Raw genomic sequence first — 17,622 nt, 5'->3', positions numbered from 1 at the left:
CATTTAAAAACAAAACAAAACAAACAAAAAACAAAACAAAACAAACAAAAACAAAACAAAACAAAAAAAAAAAGCACGAGGTGTAGCTGCCTCTCTGCCCGTTTCGTAGGTGGGTGCCATTAAATCTGTTCAAGAGTCTCAACAGGCGCCAGGTGTGGTGGTTGAGATGCAGTCCCACCCGGAGGCTGGAAAATACATGAGGCAGTGACCTTTGAAATGGAAAGATTCTGTGGAGCTTTATTCACTCCATACACAGTTACTCGTCACCTGCCATGTGCCAGGCATGGCGTAGGCATTGGAGATACAACTATGAACTAAATGCAGTATCTGCCCTCTAGAACCTGCAGTACATAGTCTTGATAGGTTGGTAGTAGCTTGTAGAATTTGGAGTAAGGCCTGGCTTTGGTGCCTGGAAGCCCATCACTGGCGCATCCACCCTCGATGTCAAGCTAGCCCGCCTCTCTGTCGGCTGAGTGTTAATAGCACGGTGTTGATCCCAGTCTTGCTTTCCGAAGAATCCCTCAGGGGCTCACCTGCAGGTGAGAAAGAGGATTGCTATTTAGAAAGGAGGGAAGGGAGAGTAAGGGTCAGGGAAGGGAAAAGAAAAAAGGCAGAGAGGAAGGGGAGCAGCCTGACTTTCTCAAGCCACTTTCCCTCGATCTACTTGGTACCCCGTGTCCTATCTCTAGAAGCAGCCTCTGTACTTTTTGGTCCCTCCCTCCTTTGGGCCACCTCCCTCTGCATACAGTTGAGGTCACTACGGCACTTACTGAGCTCCTTTATAATTGTTTATACGTCTGCTCCTCCTCCCGAGCTGTGAGCAAGTCCCATTCTTTTTATCTTTTGCCCAGAATGTTTGTTTCTTGAGTAAATGAACACATTATCTCCATTTAGACAAATGAAGGCCCAGGTTCAGAAACACAGTGTCCTGCCTACCGTCACAGGCAGAGCTAACGCACAGCTAAACCTTCTGTCTCCAGCCCTGGGCTCTCTCCCTGAGGCCCAGCCACACCAGCAGGATGGCCCTGGGGACTATAATTAGAAAGTCACTTCTCTAGATCAACTTTCCTGTTCCGAGAAGTAGAAGCAGAGACCTAAAGGGGACAGTGGCCTGTGTTCTGAAAGTTGGAAAATAATGGCACCGTGGGAGCCTGGGTGGAGTTCTCCAGCCTCCGGGTCAGCAAATCTGAAGTCACTCTTGACATCTTCTTCCCCTTCACAAGTCACCCAGTTTCGAATTATTACTGAAGCCAATGGATTCTGCCTCCTTAATACTTCGGATTTGTCCCAATTGCCATCGTCACCGAATCCATTCAGTCTTCTAACTACTCGTCCTCCCCACTAATGACCTCCGCTGTTTATCCTCCATGCTGCAGCCAGACTGTTCTTTCTAGAACGCACGGGCAGTCAGGCTCCTTCCTCACTGAAACCTTCCCGTGGTTCCCAGTGTCCCAGCAAGGAATCTGTGTCTTTCGCTTCTGACTCCTCACCTCTTTTTACCTCTCGCTCCTGCTCTCAGGGAGTTTCCCAGGCTACTCTCTTCATGACCAACTGCAGCCTTGAAAATCCTCTCACTCTGCTCTAGGGGTCCCCAGCTTCAGTCCTTAGGCCTTGGAACCAGATCTTTCTCGGACCAGTCCCTTCGAGCTGATGAACTGGCTGCACATCTGGCTTTGGTTGTCATTGCTGACTCTCCCTGTTGCCTCTGACAACCCCTGTGGGTGGTCCAACAGCGTCCCCATCCCTACCTTCATCCCCACCCCACTCTGGCCCTCAAGTTGCTGCTCTGGGTCTGAACGTTTCAGCTCCCACTGGTCTGGAAGGGTAATCAGAATGAATGAATGAGTGAATGAATGAATGAGTGAATTCCCATACTTCTACTTTCTGCTCAGACACCCAGGGTTCTCGTCCTATGTTGTGGTTCTCAGACACGTCCTGATGCACTTTCCCTTACCCCAGGCCTCATCTCTCCAAAGTGGCTTGTTCTCCAAAATAATCTCAGCCTTCCTTTCTCTATCCCCCAAACCAAAATTTCTCTCCCCGTCAGGGTGGCCGACATGGAGAAAGGGTATAATCATGGGCCTCAGCAGGCATGGAGTTTGGTCATCTCTTCACATCTCTTAACCCCATCTCTCAACTCCTTGTAGCTCGTCAGTTAATGGTGTCTCCCCTCCAGAGCTGTGTGAAGCCAGGTGAGATCATAAATGTAACAGCCCTCTGTATAAAAGCTCAAGGCCCAGAGAAAAGCTGAAATTGTGGGAGATGGCATTTCCGAGCAAGGCTTTCCTCCAGCCGGATGCCCTAGACCCTCCTATCTTCCTGAATTGAAGACCACCGGCCCACTGCTTCTTTTCTGCTTTTCTCAGTCCCTATGCCCAAACTGGAATTTGTAATATAGCCTTCCGCATCAGAGCTGCTGATGGAGCGGGTCCTCGCGGCAAGGCTGTCCTAGGCTTACACTAAGGCACTTGGCCTTAATGTCTCCTACGTGATCCTTGGAACATCTTTCGGAGTCAGGCAGAGCAAGTGTTGATATCCCCATTCTACGGCTAAGGACACCAAGTTCAGAAATGTGGAAATACTTGTTCATGATCACAGAACTGAATGGCGGAATCAGGGTTCAATGCCAGGTTTCTTGAGCCTAAAACCATGTCGTTGCCCCCTTGTAGAAGGTAATGTAATGGGCCAGGGGCCCTTATACCTTCACTGATTCCCTTCCTTCCTTCCTTCCTTCTTTCCATTTATTGGAATGCTGGGAATACAAAGGGACAGGCTTGGAGGCATGGGACTTAATCCAAGGTGAGGAGAGCTGTCATTGATGGAGACACAGACCACACAAAGGACTTCGGGGTCCCAGGGCAGGGAGCTGGCATTCTACTGTGTCTGGAGACAGAAACGTGCATCTTTCAAATAGACACATAAGCCTTATCCAAATAAACAATAAATGTGCAAGGGGAGGGAAGCAATCATCACCTCTAAAGGAGAACGTGCTTCAATTTGCCTGTCTTGTATTAGACGCTGTTCAAACTCAACGTGGAAAGCTCCTGGGGTGAAAAATACAGCAGGTGCCCACTTCCAGTACTTTCTCCCCAGGCCTGTCGGCAATAGCATTGGAGGATGAGTGACATCTCTCCCGTGGGCTAACCGGAGGGGTCTAGACCTGTCCCAACAGCGCCTGCAGAAGAGACTGGGGTTGGCTTGTGCAGACACATTCAGGCCGGCTCCAGGCACCAAAGGGAGGGACCAGCTCAGAAGTTCTCCTTTTCCGAGGAATCTCCCCAGCACCACCTCAGCCCCGGCCCCCTCCACACTCACTCCCCTGCAGCCCTGAGAGCCTCCCCCACTTGGCTGGCTGGCTGGGTGGCTGGCGTGGAGCCCTCAGCCTGTGTAAGCCAGTGTCCCCTGTCTCCTTTTATACTCGGATCTAAGGGGGCCCGGGAAGAGCAGCACTAGCCCGGACCAGTCACGCACCAGCTTCACTTCGCTGCGCTGGCCTCCGTTTTCCCAGCTGTAAACTCACGGAAAGCCTAAGCCTACCCGGCCGGTCTCCCCGGGCTGTGGTGAAGCTGAGGTGAGATCATGCAAGTGACAGAGTTGTGCAAATTCTGGGTCTACGCTGTCGCTGCTTATCGGTATTATGGCGCTCCCTGCCCGGTTTGGGCCAGGAGACCCAGGGGATACATGCGGGTGGAGTGTGGAGACAATTTGCAGGAAATAAGCCATAAGGGTCATCCGGATGCAAGGATTAAAATGTCCCTGACTGCCATCTCGGGGAGAGAGGGAACAGGTGGGTGTCCTCTCAGAGACGTATGCAATAGAGCATTTCCAGCCGCCCTTTCTGGAGGAAGAGAGATGTCATAGAAGCCCCGCGGTAACCAGTTCCCTGCCCGCCCCCATGCTGCCAAGTGCAGTCCATGTGCCCAGGAACAGCACCTGCACTCCCAGCTGACACCAATCAGTTCTCAGCCCAAGTTTGGCAGCTCAGCACAATCACTAAATGGCTGGGACGAGCTCATGTTTCCGAGCCTCCCGGAAGGGGACTCACAAAGGGAAGGAGGCTAAGAACCATTCCCATGCCCCTGGGTTTCCATTTCCAGGGCTGGGCCCACCTTAACTACTAGAATAGGGTCCGTCTATACAGCAGGTAAGGCCCCCCAGTGTAAGAGGACCTAGAAATATCAGCTAATTCCATAGGTCGTGGGGCCAGCTTTATGAGCCACGTCAAAGTGGATGGATTCAAGGACCAACTCAAAGCAGGCTTACGTTCAAATACAAGTAGGATCTCCTAGAAAAGCGGGCTCGGTATTCAGGTTCTAGGGTAACATACGCTTGGACTCAAATTCTAAGCCATCTATTCCCAGTTCGGGGGATCTAGAGCCATTTTGCCATCTGCCAAAGAGTAAAAGTAGTACTAGTAACCCTTTGGGCTGTTGGGAAGAATGAATGAAATGATGGAGGTACCTGACAAGTAGCTGGTATTCAAAAAAAAATCACGTGGTTGTAAAATCCTTGATGCTTTCACTCTAGAAAGGAGATTAAACCAGGCCCAAGAGTGTAATCATTTCTCATAAGAACATTCATCCAATTGCCCAAGCTAGAGTCCCAGGCATCACCCTTGACCTCCCCCTCATTCTCATCCACCGAGGCCACTTTGCTGGGTCTAGCTCCCAAAGGTCTTTCCTATCTGTTCCCTTTTCAAGACCTCAAACCAATTCAAGCCATTACTGTGCCACCGATATGGCAAGATCAGCCTCTTTGTTGATTAGTTTATTCATCAAAGGCAGGTGCCCTTAACAATGAGAGTTCGTGATATGAGGGAAGCAGTGTTCCCAGAGGGAACAAAACGATGTGGTCCTAGGGCAGCACTGCCCTAGGTAAATGCACCATCTCAAGTAGACTTGTTGAAATTGCTGACCATGGCTTGAGGTCTCCTTAACCTCTGGGATAAGAGGCTCTTTATGGTCTGGTTCCTGCTTGTCTCCCTGGTTTTCCCTCTTGAGTCTCCCAACGTGATACATCGGCACGAAACAGAATTATTTCCTCCTTGCTGGACAAGCCATGCTCTCTCTCTTTATACATGTTCCCTTAACTTTTACTACCTTTCACTTCTTCACCTGGGAAAGCCTACTCATCCTTTGGGCTCAGCTGAGGAGTCACTTCCTCTGGGAAGCTCCCTTTGACTTCACCTACCCTTCACCCCCCCCCCCCCAAGGATAGGTGAGGTACCCTTCTCCTCAGCTACCAGGACATCCCTTTAAATATTTTATAACCCTCGTCACACTCGGTGGCCATTAACTTTTTGCTTGTCGGTCTCCTACTGTAGACGGTGAGCTCCCTGAGAACAGGGATACATCTTATTAATCCTGGTTTGTGTACCACCCTCAGGGGGGTGGGACAGGTGCTGCTAACCGTGTCTCATGAAATCGCTAAGTTTGGGGAAGAGCACAACAGTTTTTTTAGAATTCCTGCCAAGGGCTGCCTTCTTGAGGTGCCTTAGAGCCTCTGCTTATTTTTGTAACGAGAGGTCAGTGGGCAACAGTGACCCACTGTGACTTTATAGCCCAAATGACTTCTCTAGAATAGTCTAGACAGAGATTGGACGGATTTGAGGCCCCATTTCAGCTTTGCAACGTTGGGTCTATTTCTAATTTGCCCTTCTTTCTAGGCCATAGCTGTGGAAATGGCAACTGGAAGCCTACGGTGTTTCACAGGTTCCCTTCCCTCAGCACGGCAAGATTGTTGAGGTCTGCTTAAGTTCTCAGCCCCTGAGGACGCTTTCTCCCGGTGATCAGCATGACTCCATGCTATTCAGAAGTAGACAAGTGCTTTGAGAAGAAAAGCGCTCGCGTCCCTGTGTTCCCTTCTCTTTTCGTCCTCTGTTCCTGGCTCCCTCGGTGGCCTCAAACTTCGATTTAGGCTAGAATCTCTACTTAGCCACAGCTTTCCGCTTGGTTTCTCCGTCTTTCATCTCAAAATGGTTACGAGCTGGAAAATTCCTTGAGGGGAAAAGCAGCCTAAAGCGTCAGGCTCACCTTAATGAGTTTCCTTTCTCCTCAGAGACCTTGGCGCCTCAAGTCCAGCTCCCCAGATAACACTCTAATGCCTTCTACCAGTTTTAAAGTCTGGCTTTTTTGTCATCTGTCTGTTTGTCTTTCAGTGGCGGGGGGGGGGGGGGTGGTGGTGGGTGGGGTGGGTGGGGGGGTGGGGGCGGTTGGTTTGCTGGCAATTATTCTGTGTTTTTTTCTTTTTTTAATTTCTCTCAAAGATGGTTTTCACCCGAAGAGAAATTCTGGCTGGGTTTCAAGATGATCACCATTTATCTGAATGATTATATAGTAAAGGTTCATTATGAAGCAAATCCAGCCATATTTACTTGAGGTTAGATCAAGAAAGCAACCACTTAACTCTTGTGGGTAATTCTGCTTCACGAACCATCCTGCTCAGTAGAGCTGTGCTCTAGAAGGAACGTGAGGTGGGGGACAAGGATCTCATGGTCAGCTTCAGTGAGAGCTACTTGGTACTGAATGGGATTGTAGAATAAAGGAGACGGCACGATGTTTGTACAGCATGGCCCCTAAAAGCCAGCGGCCTTAGCTGAAGAAATGGTGGTACAGGTTGCGACCGCCACGTTTGGCTTATCGAGAAACAGTGTGTCAGTCTCCAAAATGATACCTTTATAGGAGATTTTCTAGGCTGTTTTGAATTCTCTGCAATTTTCACATCTCATGCTCCCTCTCAAGGCCCATCGCTGTGTCAAATTTAACCCCGCTCGTGGGGCACCCATTTTTCTGCTCTAATCGCTTCACGGGCCCCGTGCTGGCGAAAAGAACCTTTATGGGAGAGGGGTCAAATGCCTTTTTAGAAGTCTGTGAGGTGTAAGCCCCCCTCAGGAATAAGGGGAGAAGACAAAAATCCAGAGGCACTTTCTGTCCTCATGTCAACATGGAGTCAGGAGCTGAGAAAAGCATCTGAAAGATACCTTAATCTTTGTTAATTCCCCACATTTCTCTTCAGCCTGTTTTCCTTGGGTGATGAAAATTAAAAGGGCTTCTCTGGATGAAAGAAGAACCTCAAGGTTGGCAAGTGGCAGCACTGAAGAGCAAGGGCAACACGCTGAGCGTCTGGGACCCACTGTGAGACGGAAGGAAGGGAAGGAAGCGTCAGCAGGAAGCCTGGGCTTCATCACGATTTCCCCTGGAGATTTGTGGATTATACTTTTACAAAAGCGTGCTTAAAAAATAACATTTTATAAGCTGTTTCAGATGGGAAGGAGACCCTTACGCATCATACAAGAAGATAAATTTGCCTTTCTCTGAGGGAGGTGGGGGAGAATGAGGGGGGCAAAAAGAGACAGCAAAGCGGAGAGAGCCTGGGACCAGGAAGGTGGAAAATTCTGGGCTGCTCCATGCTGAAGGAGGCTTTGTAATATTCCCTTTAAAACCTTTGTATTAGGGGCACCTGGGTGGCTCAGTCGGTTGAGCATCTGACTTCAGCTCAGGTCGTGATCTCACAGTTCGTGGGTTCCATCCCCGCATTGGGCTCTGTGCTGACAGCTCAGAGCCTGGAGCCTGCTTTGGATTCTGTGTCTCCCTGTCTCTCTGCCCCTCCCCCACTCATTCTCTCTCTCTCTCTCTCTCTCTCTCTCAAAAATAAACATTCAAAAAATTTTAAACCCCTGTATTAGTTTGCTAGGTCTGCCATCACAAAGTTTAAGGTGGCTTAAACAGAAATGTCTTATCTCTCTGTTCTGGAGTCTACAAGTCCAAGACCAAGGTGTTGGGGGAGGGGTTGGTTCCTTCTGAAGATTGTGGAGAGACTGTTTCCTCTCCTCTAGCTTCTACTGATTTGCCGGAAATCTTTGGCCTTCCTTAGCTTGTAGATGCCTCACCCTGATCTCTCTCTTCATCTTCACATGACCCCTCCTCCCTGTGTGTAAGTTTGCCTCCAAATTTCCCCTTTTTATAAGGACACTAGTCATGTTAGATAAGGACCCACTCTACTGACCTCATTCTAACTATCTCAGTAAAGAACCTATCTCCAACTGATATCACATTATGAGATAGCAAGGGTTGGGACTTCAGCATATGTTATGGTGGATGGGAGACACGAATCAACCCATACAGGCTTCCTCTTACTCCTTACAAGTTGCAAGGGCTGTGAGAATTGGATTCTGGCAGAACTCCCATGGTGAAGGCCATGTGCAGCTGGAGAGGATACGGGCATAAACGGGAGCTTGGGGACAAAAGAGCCATGGACTCGCAGAAAATGAGGAAGGCTTCCCATGCCTTTTGACCACCCGCTCCGGGGGTTACAGACCACTTTTGAGAAAATTCAGTTGAAGGCACCTGTCAATGACTACAGTCTTGCTGCAAGTGAAAAGGCTTCCAGCAGTCTCACAGATTCACTGCTGGTAGGGACATCTTGCAGGAAAAGAGATCAGTTAGCTCATTATTAGTCTAAGATACAGAAAGAAAAGGGATCCGCTGCTTAAACAATTGACTGGACACTGAGGCAGTTGACTGACAGCAGGTAGAGGGCTTCGGGCGATTAGATTCCCAGAACAGAGCTTAATCTCTTTAAAGTGGCTCAGAAAATGGATTGGTTAATCATTTCATCAGGAATGCTCATTTCCTCCCAGAAGTCGGTCTTGAATTCCATCGGTCAAAAAAGGTTCTGTCCTAGACCAGATTTAAAATGGACTTTTCTCTTACAAGGGCTCCCACCTATCTGGCCCCAGCTGGCCTCGGGGCTGCATTCTAAGGATCCGTGTCCCAAGGGCTCCCGAATCTCAGACCCTTCACCTGGTCTGCCCTCACAGTCGGCCCCACACTTAGGACCCCCGTGTCAGGGGCTCCTGCCCTGCCTGGCCTCGACTCCAAGAGATGGAAATCACTCTCCCCTTAGAAAATTCAGCCTCAGGGCGCCTGGGTGGCGCAGTCGGTTAAGCGTCCGACTTCAGCCAGGTCACGATCTCGCGGTCCGGGAGTTCGAGCCCCGCGTCGGGCTCTGGGCTGATGGCTCAGAGCCTGGAGCCTGTTTCCGATTCTGTGTCTCCCTCTCTCTCTGCCCCTCCCCCGTTCATGCTCTGTCTCTCTCTGTCCCAAAAATAAATAAATAAATAATAAAAAAAAAAAACGTTGGAAAAAAAAAAAAAAAGAAAATCCAGCCTCAGCCTCGAGGCCTTGTGCGTTCCTGCCTCCCCCTGCCCAGCACCCCCCCCCACCTTATTGCAGTCCCCCTCCTCTGGGTTCACTGTCCTCCGTCCACGCTGCTCTGCTTTCTGTTCTTCAGACTGGGCAAGCTCCTCGCTGTTTGGAGGCTCTTAGTTCTTGCTGTTCCCTCTGCCTGGTATGTTCTTCAGAACTCCTTCTCACCAGTCAGGACTGAGCGCCAACGACACCTTCTCACAGAAGCTTTCCCTATCCAAATCAGTCTCCATTCTCTTGTCTTGTTGGTACTCCTCACAGCACCGAGCACCCTCTGTCTTTACAGCATCCTCTTCTCCAGTCTGCCTCCCCACCGGGTGAGAAGCTTGTCTGTTCACTCCAGTATCCAGGTGGCTGGCGCATGGAGTGGGTGCTCAACACATTGTTGGTGAAGGTTGAATAAATTCATGTTCGTGAGTGGGGAGTGAATATGGGGGCGGGGGGGAGACTGTGGCTTAGAGTAATCAAGTCACTTGCGCGAGATCACGCAGCATTACAATGTCTGTTTTTTTTTTTTTAATTTTTTTTTTTAACGTTTTATTTATTTTTGAGACAGAGAGAGACAGAGCATGAACGGGGGAGGGGCAGAGAGAGAGGGAGACACAGAATCAGAAGCAGGCTCCAGGCTCTGAGCCATCAGCCCAGAGCCCGATGCGGGGCTCGAACTCACGGACCGTGAGATCCTGACCTGAGCCGAAGTCGGACGCCCAACCGACTGAGCCACCCAGGCGCCCCACAATGTCTGTTTTTTAAGTTTTTATTTATTTGAGAGAAAGCGCGAGCAGGGGAGGGGCAGAGAGAATCCCAAGCAGGCTCCGTGCTGTCGCCACAGCGCCCGACGCGGGGCTCGAGACCGTAAACAGTGAGATCATGACCTGAGCCGAAATCAAGAGTACGATGCGCAACTGACCGAGCCACCCAGGTGCCCCCGAGATCATACAGCATTAAAGTGGTGGAATGTGGAACTAGTTTAACTCCAAACTGTCTTCACTACTCCTCTTTGTCTTGTTTATCTCTCAATGGGGCGGTGGGGGGGGGGGGTTCCTGGTTCAGCCCTTCTTTGTTGTTAGTCTATAGTCCTGATCACAGAAGAGCTAATTTGCCTCTCATCTTTCCTTGACCCGGAGGATACAAATCCCTTCAGTTGCTGTGGGGCTGGTTTACACCCAATGTGAGTTAGTTGCCCTTCCTTCCAAAGCACAAGATACTCACTGGGCATCCTCAAAGCATCTGCTCTCGACCTCAGAAGCCTTTCATTCCGCACTCATGCAATAAGCGGTCGTTAACCCACCCACTCTGGGCCAGGGCTGTTCTGGGAGCTTCCATGCCATCCCCGCTTCCCTCAACCAGGCTGTCACCACACAGCTCTGTCTCCTTTCCTTCTCAGCTCCTCTAAAACACAAATACATCAATAACCGCGTCTATCTTTTCATAAGCCTCTTTCCTGCAGGGTCTCAGGCCCAGGGCTCTACTCACACCTGTCTGATCCTGTCCCCGAGGTAAACACTAGCTAATAATCCAACCTAGCTCAGTATAGACATTAGCATATCAAAAACTGTGGTTTGTGTTGTGGTTGCTCCCACTCAGCACGGCACCTGAGGCACAAATCCAAATAGATTTTGAGGCAAATGGTTTAATACATTTCCAAATATAGGAAAAGGCTCCTGGCATGATACAGGTACACAAACCCCGTGGCAAAAGCTCCCTAACCCTTCTCTGTAAACTCCAACCCAGATATTAAGGGGCAGGTTGGACTTGCTTGGCCTCGCCTTTTCTCGGATGTTAATCCAGGACAAGGCTAAAATTAGCCCCACCCCCTCCTGGTGCTAAAACCCAGCTGGAGCAACATGGGGCCAGTTGCTTTTAGAAACCATCCCTTTGGGGCTTGTTGCTGAACAACAGAAACAGGTGATGGAAACTGGGCCCGGAACCTGCAAGGCAGGAAAGAAGAGCCGGATCAAGTTCAGACGCTGGGCTCAGAATGCCAGATCCAGGGACCGAGGCTGCGAATCCAGACCAACATCATGGTCACGGTCAGATCAAGGAGAAATAGCACAAAACCAAGCCAGAGCTTGCCCATAGCTCCTATGGCAATGCTAAGGTGGGGTGACAGCGAGGGGTGCAGGGAGGGAAAGGAGTCGAAGTTTACTAGGTACACATTGTGTGCCGGTTCCTTTGTACGTGGTGCCTCATTGAGTCTCAGTGGTGGGTTCTATTATTTCACCTCTTTTGCCGTTTAATTAAATGGAATGTCAGATGTGTTCAGTGACTTGGTCAACATCGCCTAGCTAGTAAATGGCAAAGCAGGGGGTCAAACCCTAGCCTATTTAACATAAGGTCTGGCACTTTCCTCCATGCTGCCTCCAGAGTAGTAGGAAGGGAGATTTCAAACCCACTCATAACCCATGAGAATGCACGACCAAGTTGCTTCATTGGTATTTCCTACCCTGAGTCAAACCCTAATTTTCTTCTTTTTTTTTTTTTAATTTTTTTTAGCATTTATTTTTGAGAGACACAGAGAGACAGAGCATGAGCAGGGGGGGAGCAGAGAGAGAGGGAGACACAGAATCTGAAACAGGCTCCAGGCTCTGAGCTGTCAGCACAGAGCCCGACGCGGGGCTCGAACCTGTGAACTGTGAGATCATGACCTGAGCTGAAGTCAGTTGCTTAACTGACTGAGCCACCCAGGCACCCCTCAAATCCTAATTTTCTGGGGAGCCTTCACAAACATACCAGTGCTAGGGCACTGCCACCCAGAGGTTCTGTGTTAATGGTTCTTGGGTGGGGCCCAAGAATAGGTACTTCACAATCCCTTGGGAACTTCTGTCGTGTTGCCTACGTCAAAAACTAGGCTCTTTCCTTTGTTTCTGATCAGTTCCCCTGGGGTGAGCTGGAGAAATAAGGTGGTGATAGATGTTAATGTCCAACTCACCCAGGTTCCTCACCAGACAGGCAGGCCACCTGGCCGGCAATGGCACATTCCCATAGAACATTTTCTGGTCGAAGGTGGTCTTCTCAAGTTCTGAAGTCAGGTAAAGAATTAAAACGGCGTTCCCACAAAGAGAAGGCAGAGGCCAGGAGCCTGGGGACTTAGGATTCTATAAAAAAGAAATTTTCAAAGAAGGGAGGGGTTGACTTAGCATCACCTACCATCTAGCACGTCACGGTGCACCTTTCTCCAAACCTTTATAGGAGAAGAGTCCCTCCGTGTAACTGGCAGGGCTTTGCCAAGGAACAAGAAGAACAGGCAAGCCCACCCCTTATCACACTCAGGTGTCCGCTCCTGGCATATTTAACTTCAGCTTCCATGCATCTTGTCTCTTGACTACATATGTTTGGTGTCCTTTTGATTTTTTTTTATGTTTATTTTTATTTTTGAGAGACAGAGCACGAGCAGGGGCAGAGAGGGAGAGAGAGAATTCCAAGCAGGCTCTGTGCTGTCAGCGGAGAGCCGACGCAGAGCTCAAACTCATGAACCATGAGATCATGACCTGAGTCAAAGTCAGACACTTAACCAGTTGAGCCACCCAATGTGCCCCCATGTGTCTTTTTGATTTCTAATTGTTTCATGTTTAATTGCTTCAAGCCCTGCCCTCTCTGAACTCTCATAGAAGGCAAGGACTATGTTATCTAGGGGACAGAAAACAACATCTGAAAAAACCTCTGATAGGCTGGGACATCTTTAGGTCTTCTGACTGCATATTGGCATCATCTCTGGAATTTTAGAATGCTAATGTCAAGGTCAATCCCTGAGACTGTGAATAAATTGGTCTGGGGTGTGGCATGTACAGACTTTTCAAATATGCTCAGATAATTCTAATAAGCACCCAAGGTTGAGAATAAAAATTTGAAGGGTAACAAAAAGCTTTGCGAAAAAAATTGTAATAATGGTTATGTCTAGGGGGAAAATTAGGCGATTTGACTTATTTTATTTCTGCAAATCTGTGTTCTCTATTTCTTTCTTCACATTGATTACATAATTTCGAAAAGTAAATCTCAAACAAACATTAAACTGGATTCTCATTCACTCACCAAATATTTATTGAGAGCCTGCCATCTCACATGATAGACACTGGACATAGGAGGGTAAATTTCACAGACGCATTTCCTGCTCTCATGAAGTTTACATCTAAAGAAGAAGATTAACTATCAGACAAACAAATATGGTACTCTGATTTAGGGAGGTGTTCTAGCAGGCATAAATTGCTGAGCGTTATGCATTGTTTTGTAAATAACTATATCAGAAATGACAAATATTGGGTTTACGCCTCCCCTCCTATGTCAAAGGCAGACATTGCTTATTGTCTTTTCTGCTGAAGCTCAGTATCTTCTCAACATTGCCAATCAATCTGAGGTGGTGCTTGAAATGAAACATATTTAGTATCCTAAGAAAGAGCTATGAATTATCATGTTGAGGGTCAGCTAAATGACTCAAAAGGTAACTGAAGCCTTCTGGTATGGCCAAGTAGCTCCTATAGGACCATACCTGTTATAGGTAGTAACTATAAACTCTGGGCAAAAATATAAGGACAATTAGTTTCAACTGGTACTGCAAAGAGAACAAAAACTGAAAGAAGCCAGAGGAGAGCGAACCACTGGAAGAAGAGACAGACATGGGATGAGCTTCCTGATTTATAGCTTTTGTCCTCAGAGTAGGGCCCTGTCTATGAATATGCAGAGCAGAGGGGAAGCCCTATAGCTCTATGTATAAACTCTACCCTGATCTCTGGTTGAACTTTGAACTACCTATGCAAGAGACAGATTTTAAAAATCCCAACTACAGCTGAAAAAGCTGACCTGAAATTCTAGATGCTACATGGGAAGATAAGGTCACACTTTGAATTCAGCCACTTTTAAGGGCCTAAGTAAAGAAAAGTCAATACTTCTCAGAAGAGCAGAATAGAATCCAGATTTTCTGCAACATACCACTCATAATGACCAGGATACATTCCAAAATTATTCAACATACAACAAAATGGGAAAACATGACTACTTTTAAAGAGAAAAGACAATTCACAGAGACCAACCCTGAGATGATCTAGATGATGGAATTAGCAGACAAAAACTTTATGGAAGTTACTGAAGCTATGCTCATGTACGTAAAGGAAAATATATTTGTAATGAATGAAAGTATAGAAAATCTTAGCAGATAAATAGGAACTATAAAAAAGAATTAAGTGAAAATGTAAGAACTGAAAAATAAACATCTTAAATAAAATGTACTGGATGTTTTTAAAAGCACAGGGAGATAAAAGAAGAAAAAGTCAATGAACTAGAAGATAGATCAATGGAAATGATCCAGATTGAGGAGGAGAGATTTAATAAGTGTTCATAGGCTCATAGATCTTTGCAACAATATCAAAAGGTCTAATATACATATAACTAGAGTCCTAGAAAGAGAAGAGAGAGAGAAAGAATGAACCAGAAACTTATTTAGATAAATAATGGATGAAAAGTTCATAAATTTGGCAAAAGATGTATATTTATAGACTTTAAAACCCTAGTAAACACCAAGGAAGATTAATATTAAAAAAAAAAAAAAGACACAACAAAACAGGGGCACCTGAGTGGCTTAGTCGGTTGAGTGTCCGGTTCTTGATTTCAGCCCAGGTCATGATCCCAGGGTCGTGGGGTTGAGCCCCACGTTGGGCTCCACGTTGATCATGGAGTCTGTTTAAGATTCTCTGTCTCTCTCTCTGCCCCCCTCTCTGCTCACGTGCTCTAAAAAAAAAAAAAAACCAACAACAATCCCAAAAACAAAAAACAAAGAAACCCAACAACAACACTTAGGCAAACCGTAGTCAAACTGCGAAAATCAATGACAAAAAGAAAATCAATAAAAACAATGCTGTGAGAAAATTGAAGATGTAAAAAGTGGCAAGATACACCAGGTTAATGGATTGAAAGACTCAGGGTTGTTAAAATGGTAATCACCAACCTTTTCTATGGACTCAGAACAATCCTAATCCTATGATGCTTTTTAGTCAAAATTGACAGATACTAAAATTTCTGTACACCTGCACAGAACTTAGAATATTCAAAGACGTAGTGAAAAAAGAAGTCAAAGTTACTTCAGCACTTTACTTCAAGACTTACCCTAAAGCTACAGTAATCGAGACAGTGGGATACTGGCAAACTGATTGGTAGGACAGAATAAACACCCCAGGCAGAAATTGACTCATGCTTCTATATTTATTTTGTTTTTCACAAAGTTTTCAAAGAAACCCAATTGGGAGAGGAAAGGTTTTCAACAAAGGGTGTTGAAATAACCACATATTCATATGGAAACAAATCAACCTTGCCCTAAATCGTACCATCCACAAAAATCAATTTGTTATGGACCATAGGCATAAACATTCTAGAAGAAAACATAGGAGAATATCTTCATGACTTGGGGGAAGACAAAAACCAAAAAAAGAAAATAAATCAACTGAGTCAAAACTAAACACCTATTCACCAGAAGAAATGTCATCAAGAAAGTGTACATAGGGCAGGAGAAAATATCTGGGAAATGTCTCTGTCAGATAACTGGTATCCTGGATATATCAAGAACTCTTAAAACTCCTTAATCAAAAGACAAACACCTCAATTTAAGACACTTCACAAAGGACGGTAAAAGCATGGCCCATAAGCGTGTGAAAAAACATTCAACAGCTTTAGTCAACAAGGAGATGCAAATTAGAACCACAATGAGATACCACTCCACATTCATGGGCATGGCTAAAGTTTCACTGGTAGCACCACATGTTGTCAGAAGTATACAAAGCAACGAAAACTCTTATACATTGTTGGTAGGAGAAGAAAATGGTATGAGAACATTGGAAAAGATCTTTTAATTCCTTACAAATTAAATACCCACCTACCTTAAGGCCCACCAACTCTACTCCTAGGTATTTACCCGATGGTTATGAGAATGCATATCCACAAAAGTATGTGTCCAAAAATGTTCATATTAGCTCTATTCGTAATAGCCCTAAACTAGATGATCAGGTGTCCATCAATAGAAGACTGGATAAACAAACCGTGGCATATCCATATAGGAAAATACTACTCATCAGTGAAAAGAAACCGACTACTGATAGAAGCAACAACACGGGTGGGTGAGTCCTAAAAACCTGCTGGATGAACAAAAATTTCCACAAAAGAACACAAGTTTTATGATTCTATTTATATGAAGCACCAGAATAAGTGAAACTGCACCATGGTCAAAAAAAATCAGAAGATTCATTCTCTTTAGGAATGCTGAACCAGGAGTTTGCTGGGAAGGGACATGGGGAAACTTTCCAGGGTAATGATTATGTTCCGTCCCTTGACAGGGCTTTGAACTGCACCTATATATGCATTTATAGGAACCCATCAAAATGCTATGCTGACGACTTCTGCATTGCACTGTATATGAATTTTATCTGAAGAGAAATTGTCAGCAAATGTTGGGATTGTCAACAAATATTGAATTTTTGTTAGGCATATTGAAGGATTTGGGGGCATGTATCGATATCTGCAACTTTGGAATGCCATAAAAATGAGTTGCTGGAAGGATAGAGGAATGGATAGAGAATCAATATGTGATAAAGCAAATATAGTAAAAGGTCAACTGAAGGAACTACGTTTGAAAATTTTATGAAAGAATGTGGAGAACAAAAGAGAGTTGAGGCTAATTGGCAGGCTGCCTATAAGAGGGAGTCCCGGGCCTGGACACTAGAATATCGCTGATATATAAGGGACGGTGTGGGCAAAGGAGGCTGCTGGTTCCATTTGGCTTTCTTTGTTCTATTCTGACTTTGGCAATGAACCTAGGAGCTGAAGCAAAACAAACGACCCAGCTCGTCTTGCATTCCCTAAGACCCACTGGCTCATACTCTCAGCAGCTGCCTAGCTTACCAGACCGTGACTTTAAGAGTTCTCAACAGATCTGTTCTAGAAATCTGGAACAGAGAGGGGTTGTCCGACACCGTGTACTATCTACTGAGTACCTACTGTGTGTTAGTCTGTGTGCTAGGCTTTAAGGATACTAGGATGAACTGAATACCAATGGATCCTGCCCCCCCCTTTTTTTTTCATCTTACTATTGATAAAAACTCTGCTCCTTTTTCTACTTCTATCATTATTTACACCCCGACCCGAATACTTGCAAATTCCTTTCATAAGCCTTATTGGCATTTCTTAAATCTCTCAGATCAAAAACCCCTTTCTAATGTTGGCCCTGAGCACCTCTAGCTAAACAGAAAGAGATCTCTTCTTGTTTGACTCTCTCGGGAGTGAAACTTAACACAAGAAGAGGTCTCCAAAGCCTCAAAATAGCTCAGCAAAAAGTTGGACACATGCTGAGTGACCCAACGTCACCTTCCACTCTCCTGAAGTAGCGGTGTGAGAGGGAAAAGGTAGCCGGCTGCTAAGCACGATGCTCTGCCCCCCT

General features: G+C 46.4%; 1 long non-coding RNA gene across 2 annotated transcripts in view; it reads right to left on the bottom strand.

Moving 5' to 3' along the window:
* Positions 1–219: 219 nt before the first annotated feature.
* Positions 220–17,622, bottom strand: part of LOC109491917 — a 50,532-nt gene continuing 33,129 nt past the window's right edge. For both annotated transcript variants that reach the window (XR_006586192.1, XR_006586193.1), the window contains exon 6: positions 220–533. This is a non-coding gene — a long non-coding RNA (uncharacterized LOC109491917). The remainder of the gene's footprint in view (positions 534–17,622) is intronic.

This window comes from Felis catus, chromosome D1 (genome assembly GCF_018350175.1).
Source record: "Felis catus isolate Fca126 chromosome D1, F.catus_Fca126_mat1.0, whole genome shotgun sequence".
Taxonomy (NCBI): Eukaryota; Metazoa; Chordata; class Mammalia; order Carnivora; family Felidae; genus Felis; species Felis catus.
The sequence above is the reverse complement of the archived record's forward strand: the minus strand, read 5'-3'. Positions and strand labels throughout refer to the sequence as shown.